The sequence below is a fragment of the Pectinophora gossypiella genome, chromosome 13 (genome assembly GCF_024362695.1).
Source record: "Pectinophora gossypiella chromosome 13, ilPecGoss1.1, whole genome shotgun sequence".
Classification (NCBI taxonomy): domain Eukaryota; kingdom Metazoa; phylum Arthropoda; class Insecta; order Lepidoptera; family Gelechiidae; genus Pectinophora; species Pectinophora gossypiella.
The window spans coordinates 5,234,470-5,250,112 of NC_065416.1; the positions used below are offsets into that span (position 1 = coordinate 5,234,470).

The 15,643-nt window shown below is 34.5% G+C and overlaps 1 protein-coding gene and 1 long non-coding RNA gene across 7 annotated transcripts in view; one reads left to right on the forward strand and one right to left on the reverse strand.

Annotated features, from left to right (window-relative positions):
• Positions 1–1,223: 1,223 nt before the first annotated feature.
• The window catches only part of LOC126371898 (putative polypeptide N-acetylgalactosaminyltransferase 9), a 118,345-nt gene continuing 103,925 nt past the window's right edge, over positions 1,224–15,643 (forward strand). For 4 of the 6 annotated variants that reach the window (XM_050017314.1, XM_050017315.1, XM_050017312.1 and 1 more), the window contains exon 1: positions 1,227–1,428. The gene's annotated coding sequence lies outside the window, so the exon portion shown is untranslated. Of the gene's footprint in view, positions 1,429–15,643 lie in introns of all 6 variants that reach the window. The other 2 variants (XM_050017317.1, XM_050017318.1) reach the window with 2 other exon arrangements.
• Positions 14,470–15,227, reverse strand: LOC126371917 (uncharacterized). The gene is made up of 3 exons (XR_007567097.1): positions 15,025–15,227; positions 14,812–14,885; positions 14,470–14,683 (listed from the first exon to the last, which is right to left on the reverse strand). It is a non-coding gene; the product is annotated as an uncharacterized LOC126371917 (long non-coding RNA).

Below are 15,643 nucleotides of genomic sequence, written 5' to 3' on the forward strand. Positions count from 1 at the left end.
TTTATATTAGGAAGAACTTTTATTGTCCTTTAACTTTTACATGTTTAATTCTATGCCTGGACATCCAAGGAGCGCTACTGTGATCCATCTAGTTAATAATTCCTTCATAACTATTATGAATGTGAGACAAATATTTTTACAGAACATTTTTTATCTCATCATTCAATGTCTACGTGAGACAGACGAGAAGTCATTGGCGTTAAGACAATGAATATAAATATTTAAATATCTATAATAAAACATCCCTCCCGACGTCAATCACTGCAAAATATTATCTATTTAACATTAGAAGAAGGGCTAAAATTTAAAAATAAATGCTGAATGTTGTAAAGTATTGTTTTATAAAAAAAAATAAGAGCTTCCTTGACTATTGTTACGTACGTGTAATGTGGTAAGACAGAATAATATTAACCAAAGTCTAACAATACTTCTGTTATGAACTTATGACCATAATATATTATTTTCATTGATATTGCGTTTCTATCAAATTGGTCGGTCATTAAAACTGTTTCGAAGACTTATATATCCTGTGTGTGCTCTTTGTCTTGTAATGCAATTGTAATGTAAGTAGGTATCTGTAATCTGTGGTATCCTAAAGTACTTATTCACAAAAACTAAACATCTTTTTGTAAAACTTTAATCACTTTCAATTAATAGTGTATCATTATGGTGTGTTTGTGTTTCAAGCCTTTCTTTCTCGGTTAATAACAGCTGCATGTTTAATTAACAGTCGACATATAACGTTATCAGCACCATAACCATTATCACTATCGTCGCTAATCTAATGAGATTGTCGTGGCAGGTTTTGAGTTCCTACCTAATTACAAAAAAGAAAAGTGTCGCTTTTATGGTATCAACTTATTTGCGCTTACATGCTTACAAATATGCTATTTTTGGCCAAAAGACGTAAAATTGATTAAAACTAGATACCTACCTATATTAAAATCTAATTTGCCATAAATAAAAAATGTGATTTTCTAATTCGAGATATTAAAAACTTTTTCGGGCGAAATATAATTTAATTTACGCGTCGCACTTGACCGCTTATTTTTTTAATCAGCTCGTCGAATTCCGCATTCTCAAGTTTTCCCCCTGCGAATTTAACGTGTTGAGCGGAAGCCGAGCGATGCGCACATCTCGTGCCGCATCCCGTTTCACTCGGTGCGGTGCTCCGCCAATCGCCTCCGACCTCCGACCAGCGACAGCGGGCCTCCGTACTGCCGCGCCGATCCTCCTCCTCAGTCGTACTCACCGTGTGTACACGGACGGACGTACGCCCCGCGGTCGCTTGTATCTTCCGCGAGCTTTCGAATTACCTGTGGATTGTCAGTGGCCAGTGCTATCAAATATATAACTTTGTGGCATTATTCTGGATTAACCCTGAACACATCGACATTGTTCCCGGTCAAGTTATCACCAACATACAAGGTCTGTGTGTTATATGGATATGCCATGCGAATAATAATGCGATTGGATGCATTCGGAATGTCACTTGTCCAGTATTTACGAATATGTTGGTATTAAAAGGACAGTTTCTCATGTCAAGGAATCCGTGAGGTCTTGTACTGACGAGTTCGTTGACTCCTCGGACCTGACTCAGTGCTTTTTAATTGTTTTTTGTTGTTCCGGTGCGCAGCGTGGGAGGTGATTCTGCACAGTCAGTCATTCATCAAAGAAGGAACGATAAATAAAAGAAAGTCTAAACACTGTAGATTACAATAATAATAAACAAGTGCCTAATTAGGTAGGTACTTATATTGTATCGTAAAAAGTTTCTTGTTAGCTTAACCAGCTTTCGCTACAAACAGGAGGACATAATATAAGACGTTAGTGTAGGTAAATTATCGCATAAGAGAAAACTATTGCAGAAAATCTATACACGTAAAAACCTGCTATTGAAATGAGTCATATATGTAAAATAAGCGGTCTGTTCCATGTAAGCCGACATAAATTGCAATTCGTTAAATCATGATTCAAACAAGGAAAAATTTCGAAATCTTTCGATGAACACCAATACATATCGACAGAACTACCAGTTTGGTGAGTTCAATTAACATACCATATGCCTTTATTAATTATGTAATAATGCATATATTCAAATTGACATCATTAGCCTTTCAAAAATTGTACTGCCTACTTAAAGTTAATTTCTAGTTTCAAATCGGCCACGCAGAAAGTTTTTTGCAGTACCTTACATAAGTAATTATACGTATTATATTTACTCACGGTCATTTACGATAAAGGGAATAAATGTACACGTATCTAATTACAGATATGTATTGATAAGCAGCGACGTATTGGTTATTTATTGATTTCCTGGCGTTTTGGCTGTAGAATTCTTTGTGGGCCAGGAGGTCGATTCTTCCGCGAGTAATACTTTCTCGTGAAATCTTGTTTCATGTTTGCTTTTTTCTGCTAACACTTCTCCTTCTAGATATCACAACTGCATTAGTATATTATTTTCAATGTGTATTATTTCAACAGTAATATTGCAGTTTACTCGTATTAATAACCTAACCTAAAATATTTTTAGACAAAATTAGCTTCCCTTTATCAACCAGAAGAAGTATGAAGCACACTCTGCTCCATCAAGGTTTCGCATCCACTTCATAAATAATACAGTTTGTTGACGAAATCAAAGCTTCGCTAGGTACTTATAAGTTTCACACCACCTAAGAATACCACTCGAATGACATTACCCATGTCCTCCATTCATTTGTAAATGCGTTGTTATGAATATAATAGGATAAAATAATAATAGCTTAGGCGTAGCTATTCATAATGTATTAGGCGTTCATTCCTCAAGTCCTCAAGACGTCAGTCTTACGGCTTTTAAGTTATAAACATTTTCTTTCTATTTCTTATACAAGTTTGTTACTTCACCACTAAGTTTACATTTTTAGAGCAATTTGTTCTCAACTTAATTGCTTTTGTTTACTTATCTAAGTTACAATTAAGAAAACTTTTACCGTCTTGTTGCAAGTTAAGTTAAGTTATTGTTGCAATTCGTCAACATTTGTTCCATAACAACGTATACGAAGTTGCGCTTGGTTTCCAAGAATAGTTTATCCTAATGGCACTAACTTGAAATAGGTACATACACGGAGTATATAATTTGTACATTGGCAGTAATTACCGTCAGATGTGCCGCATACAATACGCGTTTTGGAGGCTGCCTACATGTCAAGGGAATCTAATGATATAACGCTATTTACCCACGATGATTGTGCGGATAGGCGAAATTACCCGAACAAAGGGAGCTCTGAGGAATCAATACGAGTAGGCATTCCCCTTAATGTTGTAGTCATTTCCATTGAGGTGTACAATGCGTGCTGATAAAGACGGGATCTAAGACAATTAATACACGGTAATGACGTAATCGTTAAAGACTAGTAATGTTTTGTTATGTTTCGTCTACCAGATTTGATAAGACCTCAAAAAGAACCGAATTCCGCATGTCGTAATTTGGTGATTCAATAAACCTTATTATCATAGTATGATGAAAAATATAATCATCAAGATTATATTGTTTGCTACTCCAGTACTATTTGGATTTACAATTGGTGGAGATGTGTTATTATCGGACTAAATCAGTTCTTTATCACTTTATTTCTAATTAGGTAGGAATGATGCGTATATTTACTTATGATAAAATTATTATATTAGCGGTAATTTCTATTGCAAGGTCTGTAAAACTTGAACATCATTTAAATCTCCTTTAATGTTTTGGGCTATGTATTATGTATTTAATGTACATTGCCTCAGTTATAGTTTTCTTATTCGTAAGATGCTTTTCTTAGGCACCTATTTTTTATATATTTTGTATCTTTTGTAGTGAATTTAAAATTATTTTATGTTATTGTTATAATATTGCATCTTTTGCTTTCAAGTTGAACAATTTGATCACTTTGTATCGTATTTCTCGAAACTCAAAACTACCCTTGGTTTGATAGCTCCATGAAAGACATCAAGATAACAGTCAAAAGTCCTGATCTTTAACTAACCTAAAAACCTTTCAACTTCTACTTGACTCCAAACTAAATGCCAGTCACTGCTCGAAGTTACAACAAAATTACGTTTACCAATGTAGCATTGGGTGGGAATTTGCGGCAGGAATAGCTGAAGAGCCTTGGTAACTTTTACAAGTCATAGTAGTTAGTTAATGTATGTTACCTATTACGGTCTCGTGGCATACTGTAATGATTTCCTCATTTAGTCATTCAAGATACTGAAATACTTTACATAGGTTGAACCTATTTATATTCACAGTATTTTAAAAAACATAATAATTGTAGTTTCTTATCGTTTGGATATTAATCCTAATATTATTACCAACACTGAAAACTTACAAAAAATATACATAAACCTTGCGAATATTGTCAAAACAATGCACAAGTGAACCTTGATAATGAATATAAATCCTCAAATATTTTGTTTTTATTCCTCATTGTCACCCAAGATTTGTTGCAAAAATTCAAGAGTCCACCTTGGGAGGTGGCGTCAATATATAACTTAACATAAGCTCACGACTATATTCCAATAGGGGAAGTTAGAGGTACATTTATCGCAAGATGAACTAAATACCTACGCCTCACCGAGCTTCCTGTTAGATCAACGTGATAGGTGAAGAGTCGCATCGCCGTCTATAATAGTCGATCCAACTGTGTTACTGGTGTCAATAAATCTGATAGAATTAACGATTGTACTTTTGATCGTCTTCTCGCTGACGTCTATTACCTCATAGACCATAAAATTGTCACTTAAACCTCAGATCAGCCTTGGGATGTCGAAGCTAATTAGAAAGGTGAGGTTTAGGCTGGCGACACGCAGATTCATGTCAATGAGTTTCCGCAGCGGACGCGGTAAATTGCCACTGTTGTGAAGCTACCAATTTTACGATCAGGTCGTAAACTAAAATTACAAAACATAAGTCCGCCGGTCGATTCCCGTCGCCTACGGACATGCATCTATAAAACATTGTTGGTTTTTGGAAAATGTTATTATTCCTTAATCATTTGCAAAATTTTTAACGGCTCTGTTATGCAAATTATCCAATTTGTTCTGTGTATAAATAATAAGTTGTCTTTGAAATCGTTTTATACTTTAAACGAAGGTTCTGTAAATAGATTAAATACCGTAACAAATTACATTAATGTGTAAGTTGTTCAGATAGATAGATAGTGCCATTCAAATTTACGATATTATCAACTGGGTAGGTACGGTGTCTAATAAAACGGAGTAGGTTTTCTGCACACCACAGGTCATCACCAACAAACACATTTTTTTAAACCCTGCAAGTATTTATAAATTAAATTAATACAATTCCAATTGCCGGATTTAATCGTATGAATATTATAAGGAGAAATGTTTATTTTATAATGATCTTAATTGGGAAAATTTTAATTCTTCTTATGATCTGATTTGAATAGTATGTTTTTAAATAAATAAATTATATTGAGTATCTTCAGTATATAGAATACTTTTTTGTTCTTGTTTGTTTACTGTTAAATGTTTTTTGATTTGCTACTATAATGACCAATCTGAGCGGTCAGCAGTGAGAAATTATGTAATATTTGTCTATTTCAAATGAAACCAATTTCAGGAACAACACATAGTCGTTTTATTGTTCCCGTAAATGTAGCCACATTCATGCTCTAGGTTAGTTTAATATCCTCGCTCTAAGCGATATCTCTAAAACAATGTACGGCTTAATTCCAAAGCGCTTTGTTTAAGAGGCAATCAAAATTATGCACGGCGCCTGCCATATTTCTGGGATGTCAGCTCTCCTGGTTACGAGTTCGCTCCCCCATTCAACGCCAACTGCTGCGCCGGATTCAGTTTCACAGATCCGAGGAGGTTTAAACAATTCTCATAAATTCGCCTCCAGGTGAGCGTTTACGGAGTTTCCATATAATGGTCCTTGTGATAAACGAGAAGGAGCTCACAAACGATAATACTTTCAGATTTTTGTTTGCTGCAGTACTTATTATAATTATAAAATAAGCATAAATTATATGCTGCAATGAAGGTCAAATGTATCTATTTATTTTATTTATTTTTTTTTATATTGCACCATCCCGCGCTCCAATGCATAAACTTCTTTCAGCCTAAGGTTGCCTGGCAGAAATTGCTGTTTAGCAATAAGACCGCCTATTTTGCTTATTTTATTCGTCTGTACATGTCCTGAGTGTATGTTTTTGTGCAATAATTAATTGATATAATTGATTTATTGATTGAAGACTATAGTAATTGTTGCGATTACCTATATCAGAAGTCATACATTATAATTATCAGATAGCGTTCAAATGCTGACTGAACAACATCAACATTGCACATGGTTGATGCACATTACGAGTGTCATAAATATAAACACTAAATAACTATTCTGAAATAAACTACATTACCAAGATCACGCGGAGTATGTACTTTGAACGATAAGTAGATGTTGCATACATTAAATCCGCGATATTTATTCCCAAGAGATAGAAAATCACGTAGCATGACGTAGATCAACAAATATCGCCAACTTAGTAAATCTGTTGGTCCCGGCTGTTTACGCATGTCTGTCCAGCTGTCCTGGTGTGATAACTACGACAGTTGGTAGTGATATCAACCAGTTGGACAACCCAGTTGGGTTATTTACTATCCCAGACGCCTCTACCAAAATGGTGGTGAAATATGGCGAATACCTTTCTCGGATTGATGACGGGTGGATGTTTTGCCCGGTATTAAATGCCTTTTCTAAAAGCCTGCTTATTTTTTTCACGACATGATATTCCCGCATACCAGCTCAAGCATTAAAACCAAATTCCTTTTCTCCTCTGTCTCCCAGATGTTTTAATTATATGTATAACTGTAAAGAGCTCAACTGTTCCATAGTCACCCATAAGACATAGTGCTCCGTATCAAAGTTGCGCGAAACAGATTCTAATTACACAAGTGATGTAATACTTCCCAAGATGTAAGTATGAGTAATTATTCGTTGGCTTCCGCCGTGAGCGAAACGTGGGAATGTCTGGATAATTTACTTTTTAATATTTCTGTCGTGATTTTGAGAATGTGGCACGCGTTTGCTCACGTAACATAGTTGAAAGGAATTGATCCGTCTAAGATGACAATAAGAAGTAAGGATGTGCTGTTTAAATAATCTCAAGCAAAATAATAAAAGATATCATGTCCTGTCCTTGTTATGTAACATTAGGAGATAGAATCGTAACCCGCGACTGTAATAGGTCATTATAAATATTTGTCTTATACATTATATTATTGCTTCTATGCTGTTCTGGGAGCATATAAAAAACATAGAACACGTTCAGCTGCTTCTCTTCCCGGGCATGTCGTAAAAACCGACAGAGGGATTGTGTCCTCTAACATGATGGACTAATGTTATGGGCGATAGGCTGATCCCTTATCACCATAAGGTTCATCATATCCATCTTTGGAATTCGTATCAACAGTGGCTGCAAGTTGTCTTTGATTACTTGTGGCTCTGCCCACCCCATTAGGGATTACGGGCGTGAGTTTATGTATGTATGTATGTCTTATACATTAAGTACCAATGTACATTCCATTTTAAGCACAATCGTCAATCGTAGGACACTCGATCATTTTGTTAAATTACGGGCTAGCTTTCTTTTTTGACTTGACTTATTGTAGATCTGCAGCGGATTTTAGTGGAATCTACTAAGAAATAAATAGATGCAAATAGTTTTCTTCCGATTTGCCCACCCCGATATTGATAAGATTGTAAATGTGTTTTGTGCATTTTTTGCTTTTATATTTTTAGTTTGCAGCATTTTTGTTCACGGGACGCAGTTGGCGGATATGACCGCGGAAACGAGACGATTTGCGTTCTGTGGTCTTTCGCTCGGTGCCATACCTAATATTCTTTTCGGCGCTGCGGTTTAAATTTTGTAACTGTTATGTTCTTTATTTCTACTGGTTAGGTATTCTTTCTTTCCAAAAATCATCATCATCATTAATTTAAAAGCCACGCTCTCATCGGTGTAGTATTTTCCATTCTTGTCTCTCAAAGACCAGTCAATTCAAAAAATCCCAAAATCATGCCCTGTCATTTTTTAAATTCTTTTTTATTCTGATTAATATGATAACAATTTTGTAACAATCGGCATACATTTTCTTATCTAGAAAATAATAAAATATTTTATTTGCTTAATAGTACCGGCGTTTTTATATGCCGTGATTTATTGTAGATTTGCCGTAAATGGCATTAACTATTTTGCCAGACAAATGGAGAGCGCTGAGAGCTCTCACGCGGTGCAAAATTTAAGACAACAAGCCTGTGGGTGCCCAATTGAGCGGGAATGTCGGCTTTGGGCGTCGTTTGCGAGGATAATACTTGAAAGAATTAATCGGACCCTACTGGGTCGGTGGTAGCAATTAGCGCTGAATAAGGGAAGTAGCAGGGAATTTCACTATAAATTGGTTAGTTATGTAATGTTGACGATTGATATCATAATTAACGTAAACGTAAAATTTTACATGCCGAATTTTCCTTGCTTTTGTTGGTCGCTCGTGGTAATAACTGCTATTATCGTCGAACCTAATTATCGACACAATATGTGTAAAATATCGATAGCATTATAAATTATAAATTCTGTCACTGTGTACCTATAGTGACGACGGCGATACGAGTAATTTCTGTTCCGATGATAAGAAGTTTCCTGCCCGATTTGATAAAAACAGCATATTATTTGCTTTCAAACAGCGAAACTATTGTATCCTTTCGTTAGAAATGACTTTATTTTTTTCTACAATACTATGAAAATTTTATTAAGAAAAACGTCCACGGCGGTCGACCAGTGGTTGAGCGCTGTGTCGTCGTCACGATCCGAAGGTTCCGAGTTTGAATCTCTAGTTTTGCCGTCCAAATTGTACAATATTCATGTGTTAAGTCTGATTGTTGAAATTTAGTTCTGTGCATAAAGTATATTTGATTTGATTTGGATAGGACATTACAGGCTGATCACCTGATTGCCCGAAAGTAAAATGATCTGTGTTTCGGAAAGCACGTGAGTGAGTAGTCGTTACATGAGTCATGTCAGGGGCCTTTGGCGGCACAATAACAACCCTGACACCAAGTGGTAATCCACGCCGTAACCCACACGATAGAAGAAGAAAAACGTAATTAAACTTTCTAGAATAATTAAAAACATTTAGAAATATATTTATGACATGGTTTCCAGTAATTGTGCCTGGTAAATGACAATAGTCTTAAACATAGCTGGCGAGGAATGGGTGTTTACACTACCCCTCGGAGATTCGGGCGCGATGCTATATTATTGAAAAAAAAACAAACATAACGTAATGTTATGTTATAATATGTAGGTAAATAAAAGTAATGTTATGGGCAATATACCTTTGTCATAAGGTTCAATATATCCATATTACGACTTCGTATCAACAGTGGCTGCAAGTTGTCCTAGCCCATTAAGGGCACGAACGTGAATTTATAAGTATTTAAAAAAAACAACATCCATGTAAAATTAGATGCAGTATATTTATGATAAAATAAAAAAAAATGCCAGTATTTACTTTAGGGAGTTTGATTGTAGTACATTAAGTAGTGAAGAAAATAAATAACTTAAATAAATTTACTTCATAAGTCACAAAAATTTAATAAGTATAAACCCGTAGGTCCCTCTAACTATTAATTTTTGGAGCAATTTTCTAGGTTGGAAAAAAAGTATAACTCTTGTCACAGCTTATGCCTTAGGTAGGTCACTAATCTCAGCTGTATTATTTGTGCTAAAAGGAATACTGCCAGAAAAAATATGGTTTTTATTAACTACTGATGTAATGGGTAAATTGACAATCCATATCTCGTTAGCCTTTTTTATCGTTCTTGTAATATAGATAAACATTTAGAAAATTATTTTTAATATTCTCTCCACGTATCGTTTCCGAGATTTTTAGATTATAAAATGGATAAAGAAAATAAGTTGTCATCGTCAAGTCGCGTCAGTTATCGTTCCAAATAACTGAAAACAAACGGAACTTCATCAGCCATTATAAAACTTTTACAATTTATATCAGATTGCCAAATTGATAAAATAATTTGCGGTAGGTAATCCCCGATAAAGAGTCGTATTACTCCACAAATGGCGTAACATTAACAAGCAAATACGATTATTGCTTGCAACTGCATTATAACGATTGAAAATTTAATAACCGATTTTCAATAGTTTAATCAATTGCAGCATTTCCGAAGCTGCTTTCAGAGGGTAATCTAAAATCAACAGGATTATGGAGAAATGTTTCCATTAATTCACAGAGCACGTTATTTCACCGAATCTGCGTTGTAAATGCTCCTATAAATTGCTCTTAAATTTAAATTTACAGATCTATTTTCAGACATTTAAACGGCCAATTACGTAAATAGGACGCGAACATCGTGTTTTTCGGTCACATTCGCGGATGCAGGCTAATAGTGCAGGGTAAATGGTGCAATTGTTGTCCGGCATTGTCGCGCGACGTAATCGCAATGGCAGACACTTCCGATGTAGATTAACATGACTGGGGTGTTGTGAAAGGGAAATTGCCCTCATGGTTCGTGGTAGGCGGTTAGTTTCACTTTTTCGAAATTAGGTAAGCATCATATTTTCATCAATGCGGGTTTTATCGGGAATTAGAAATCTGAAAACAAAAAAGAAAAAAAATGAGTGATTTTGAATCAAATTGGCTCAAGCTGGGTTTGTGATGGCTGATAACTACCAAAATTAAGTTTACATTTTGCAACTGTGCGTGTTGAACATTTTGAACGCTCGTTATCCTTATCACTAATAATTACTTTTAAGTGTAGCGATGAAAATAAATGTAATCAGTGTAATGATGTCGATGATAAACCAAAACCACTTATTGATCTTTTATTCAGTCATATACATTTATTTGTTAAAACGGAATGAAGAATACCTATATTGTGACAAGTAGAGTTAGAAATAGAATAGTTCACTCCTAACTTATCTAAGTAAGGATTATTGGGTAAACATTTATCATATACTAAATGTATAATAGTATCAAGAAATTAAACCCCTTAGACAGAAAGTAGCTTTATTTACATTTCATGATCTCTTCTAAACTGAGAATCTTTCATTTATCTCTGTTAAAGAACAATACCAGTACAAATAGTTCATTAAAACCCGTCTTTATGAACTATTCTACTTGTTATGAAACTTCAAAAATCTTTACAAAGGCTTCTTATAGAGTAACTCGAGCATTTTCAAAAATAAGTGTACCTCCCATTTTCACGTTGTCCCTTGTGTTTGAAGTCTAATAACTAGTAAAATTTACTTCTAGCTAATTATTTTAATTATTGAGATACATTAAATATATTCTAAACTAATTAAATTCTAACAAAATTTTCATGGTTATGAGGAATTATTTAAATAAAATGTAAATTTTTATCACTAAGTACTAGATTTGGCCGTGTCCCCCACTCAAACTGATAAATGTTTGAAGAGATTCTTAAAACTTTTTGTACTAGGGTATCATTTGATGTTTGGTATTGGTTGAAGTTTTCTAAAGGTTCTCTCATTTCCAGTAGTTTATAATTTAAATCTTGTGCTTATTTAAATATAGTTTAATTTTTTCAAAAGTCTTAAAAAGTGTACCGACCGGACATGTCGGGTTTGTCACGACTAAAACTGCCTATTGAAATTATTTACGGTAGCTATTTTCGTTTTAAAATGGCAAAATTATCCTTAATTTACCGGTCGCCATTTAAAAAAGACTAGTGACAAAATATATTTCGTGACGCGAGACGTGTTTTCTGGTATTCCACGGCCGTCAAAATTTTATCTGTCGGGTTTGAGACGATATAAAATCAGATTCAGGTGAGTTTTATTTTATTAATTTATTCAGAAGATGAACTATATTATAATGCAAAATTATTTACATTTGGTGACAAGACTAGGTATTTTTTTTCCTTTTAAATATCGGTTTGAATACAAAATGGGAACAGAGCGTCACGTCAGTTTTGCGACATTTTTCCCTGTGACCTACAGGCTGACTAGTAAAGTCGCAAAACCGACACTGTAAAGCTGAGACTACATACTGAAAAGGTTTAAATTTTTTAGGCTTAACAATGCCACTAACTAGTGCTGAACGGTCTCGGAGAAAAATTTAAAAAAGAAAATCCCGAGAAATTAAACGCCCAAAGGTTAAAAAATTTACAAAGAATAAAATCGAAGAAGAAAAAAATATCTGAAATGAATGAAGAAGAAGCTGAAAAAAGAAGACAAGTTTGTTATTTGTTAAACTAAGTAATCTTGATTTTCAAAAAGACTGTTCCCATTAAGAATTGATAATTATTTGGTTAAAAACTTAAAATTTGTGTAAGTATATCTTTTATTTTATTCACTTACATTTTTGGGTTCGGTTTTCTCCTGTGTGAGCCCACCCTTAGAAAAATTCGTATGTCAGTTTTGCGACAGTCCCTCATTTTGCGACGAAGAAATTCTTAGATTTTTCTAATTTTCAATATGGAGAGTTGCTAATAATTTCTATTATTTATTAAAATGATTTTAATATTCGGTATCACAATAATTACTTTGTTTATTAAACTAATATTCGAAATTAAATCGTAAATATAATGGTTGCCTTGGTATCAGCTGTGACAAAACCGAACGAAAAACTAGCATATTTCGTGTTTTATAGATTTTATGACTATGTATATATTTTTTTCATAAAATATCTTTGGTAATCTTCATAACACAACTAAAATCATATTTATATCTTTCTTATAGTTACAGACCAATTATTTTTTAAGATAGTCGCAAAACTGACATTTTTTTCGCCCGTCGCCCTATAATTTAATAATTTTTCGTAAAATAGATTAATCTGTTAACAACTTCACATAATTTCATAAACTATCGCGTATCTTAATAATATCTAAATCAAAATATCTCCAACAATGTCATATTTTTAATTATAGCTAAAATTCAGACGTGGTACACTTAATTTTGAAAACGCTCACTCGCTAATAGGAAGAAACATTCAGGAGCTGTCTCAACAACGTAAGATTATCTATCTAGTAATAAAAGTTTGCGTCCATACTTCTACAGTATTTCACATTCTTGAGTTAACAACTGTTGTTGTACAAAAAAGCTTTTAATACAAAGATATGTCATTCCAACCATATATTTTTATTTATCAAGTACTTCAACTACTTCAGTGCCAAAAACTTGACAGTTACACATTCTGCTTTTGCCTTCTGGCGCATATCTTTCTTGATGGTGGAAATCAGTCCAATTCGATACTGTATAGTACAGTAAAGTAAAGGTTGTGCAGTGTTAGCAGTTCGTACTGTACCATCACGCTACATAAAATATAACCTAACTAAATGACGCGAACAAAATCCTCAAAAACCACACCCAAATTCCCAACTGTTCAATACTTACAACATGTATAATTATTTATACGGATAATATTTCACGCCACTATGAAATATAGAATATCCCATTGTTTTCCTTCGGTACTGTTGTTTTCAATAAGGCGGCGTTGGCTATGTAATCATAAGAAACAGGGGACTAATCAATTAATTAGTGCGAAAGAAAAACGCGTGCGAATGAGAACTTAATCACTAATGAACGCGATGCAATCGCAGCATTAATTGAAGGTTTGTCCAGAACCGATTGGGATCATTTTGTTTTCTACGCCGTAGCGTATTGGCTCATTACGTACAATATTGCACAGCTCATAAGTACACGTAGGTACTTACAAATAAATGCTTAGCATAATTAAGCAATTTATTTCCAAGCGGTGTCTACACGTCTGCGTATCCGTCTTAGGCCCGTATTAATAAACCAATCTCAAGTTCCGAGTGTCAACTCAAGATTGATCTCAAGTATCTGTTCATATTAATAAATTGGACTTGACTCACTAATGTCACACTCGCTCTCAGCTGAGAGTTGTCAAAAACGTTCATATTAATAAACCAAACTCGGCACTCAAGACGAAGCTCAAGTACGTATTTTGAGCTGTCAAAGTCAAGTGCGGCTCGAGCACGACTTGAGTAGCAGTTTCAACGCAACAAACAGTGCATCGAGCGAAAGTAAGCATGTCGATATACGAAGTTATTGTTGATATCCAATATTATGACGATATATATTTTGGCCTACGCGGAATCGTTTGCCGAAGCGGTATATCAGAGATGCTAGTAATCCATACGAAGACCGTGATTTTAATAAAAAATACAGGTTTCAACAAGAATCGTTCTTTATTGTAATTATTGTATTTGAACTCCTGGCCAAACTCATCCGGCAATATGTCAAGTTTCCGCAAGGAGCTGAAGCTATGGCAAACAGGGAACTATCTCAAGAAATGGGGAGACATGGGCGCTGGCCTGGTCTACCGGGAATAGATGGCGCTCTCGATTGCACCCATATAAAGATAGTGTCCACTATTAGTAAATGTTATAATGGTAGACTTATAAATAAAAGATAGTTATTGAGAAATGTATACTTTAATTCTTATTTACAATTACGAATTTTTTAAATCTACGTCATTTCGCAAGGTGTTGTTACGGTTGAGGAGAAGAAATGACAAGAAACTGCAACAGCAACACATTTTTTAAATCAAGGCTGGATCGGTGGTCGGATTATAGTCGTCTGGGTCTGGGTCTTGTCTGGGTCGGAATCCGTAGAATCAAGCGGTGTTGTATACTCTGTAAATAATAAAGTTTATATTTATTTAAATATTAACTATATCACTACTTTTTCAAAAGAATGGAATCAATATTACAGTATATAATATAAATATTGCAAAAAGCGACAAGTTTATTTATTATTATACCTTTCTTTGGTCAAGGCATCCCTTTGACGCTGCTTGGGGTTTTGCCACAGCTTGCGGAGGTGCTGATTCTTGACCTAAAAGTATTAATTAAAAATTAACATAATTATATATTGAAAATTCCTTGTATATTTAAAATTGATAAAGCTTTCGATTGCAATCATTTACTAGATTATATATAGCTGTGTTCATGACCAAAATAAATTGGGAACTTACGTTTTGCGTAGTAAGCGGGCTCGCATTGAATTCCCGGGTTACTGAGTTCTACGACTCATTTTGTTATGCGAAGTGTGGCCCCGTCCGTCGGCTTATTTTCTATAATATGGCTTTTTTTTAATAAGTAATTGTTTTTCGGCACAGGAAAAAGTAAATTTCTTTATCCATTTTGCAAAATTCAATCAAACAAATCGATCTGGCCTGTCAAATACTGACAGTTGCGTTTAGCGTCAGTAGGTAACTTACATCTGCGTTTTGTTGGTTAAAAATAATAACAAAAAAGCCATCTGTGAATAGATTCGCAACTCAATAGAGCGCAACTCATTGAAATGGACTTGAAAGTTTGGTAACTAAGCCAAGAAATAAAAAAGAAACATGAGTTTGTCTCCAACTGCTACTTGAGATCAATCTCAGCTGAGTTGAGCTTAAGTCATGTTTATTAATTAGTGACAGACTTAAGACGTTGCTCACGTCTCAAGTCAATCTCAGCTGAGACGCACTTAAGATGACGTTTGAGATCGATCTATTAATACGGGCCTAAGCTTCACTTCCTCAGGCAAGAGTTTATAACGCACAGATTGTAATCGATGCATTAGTTGTCTGGTGAGAAATGAGTACT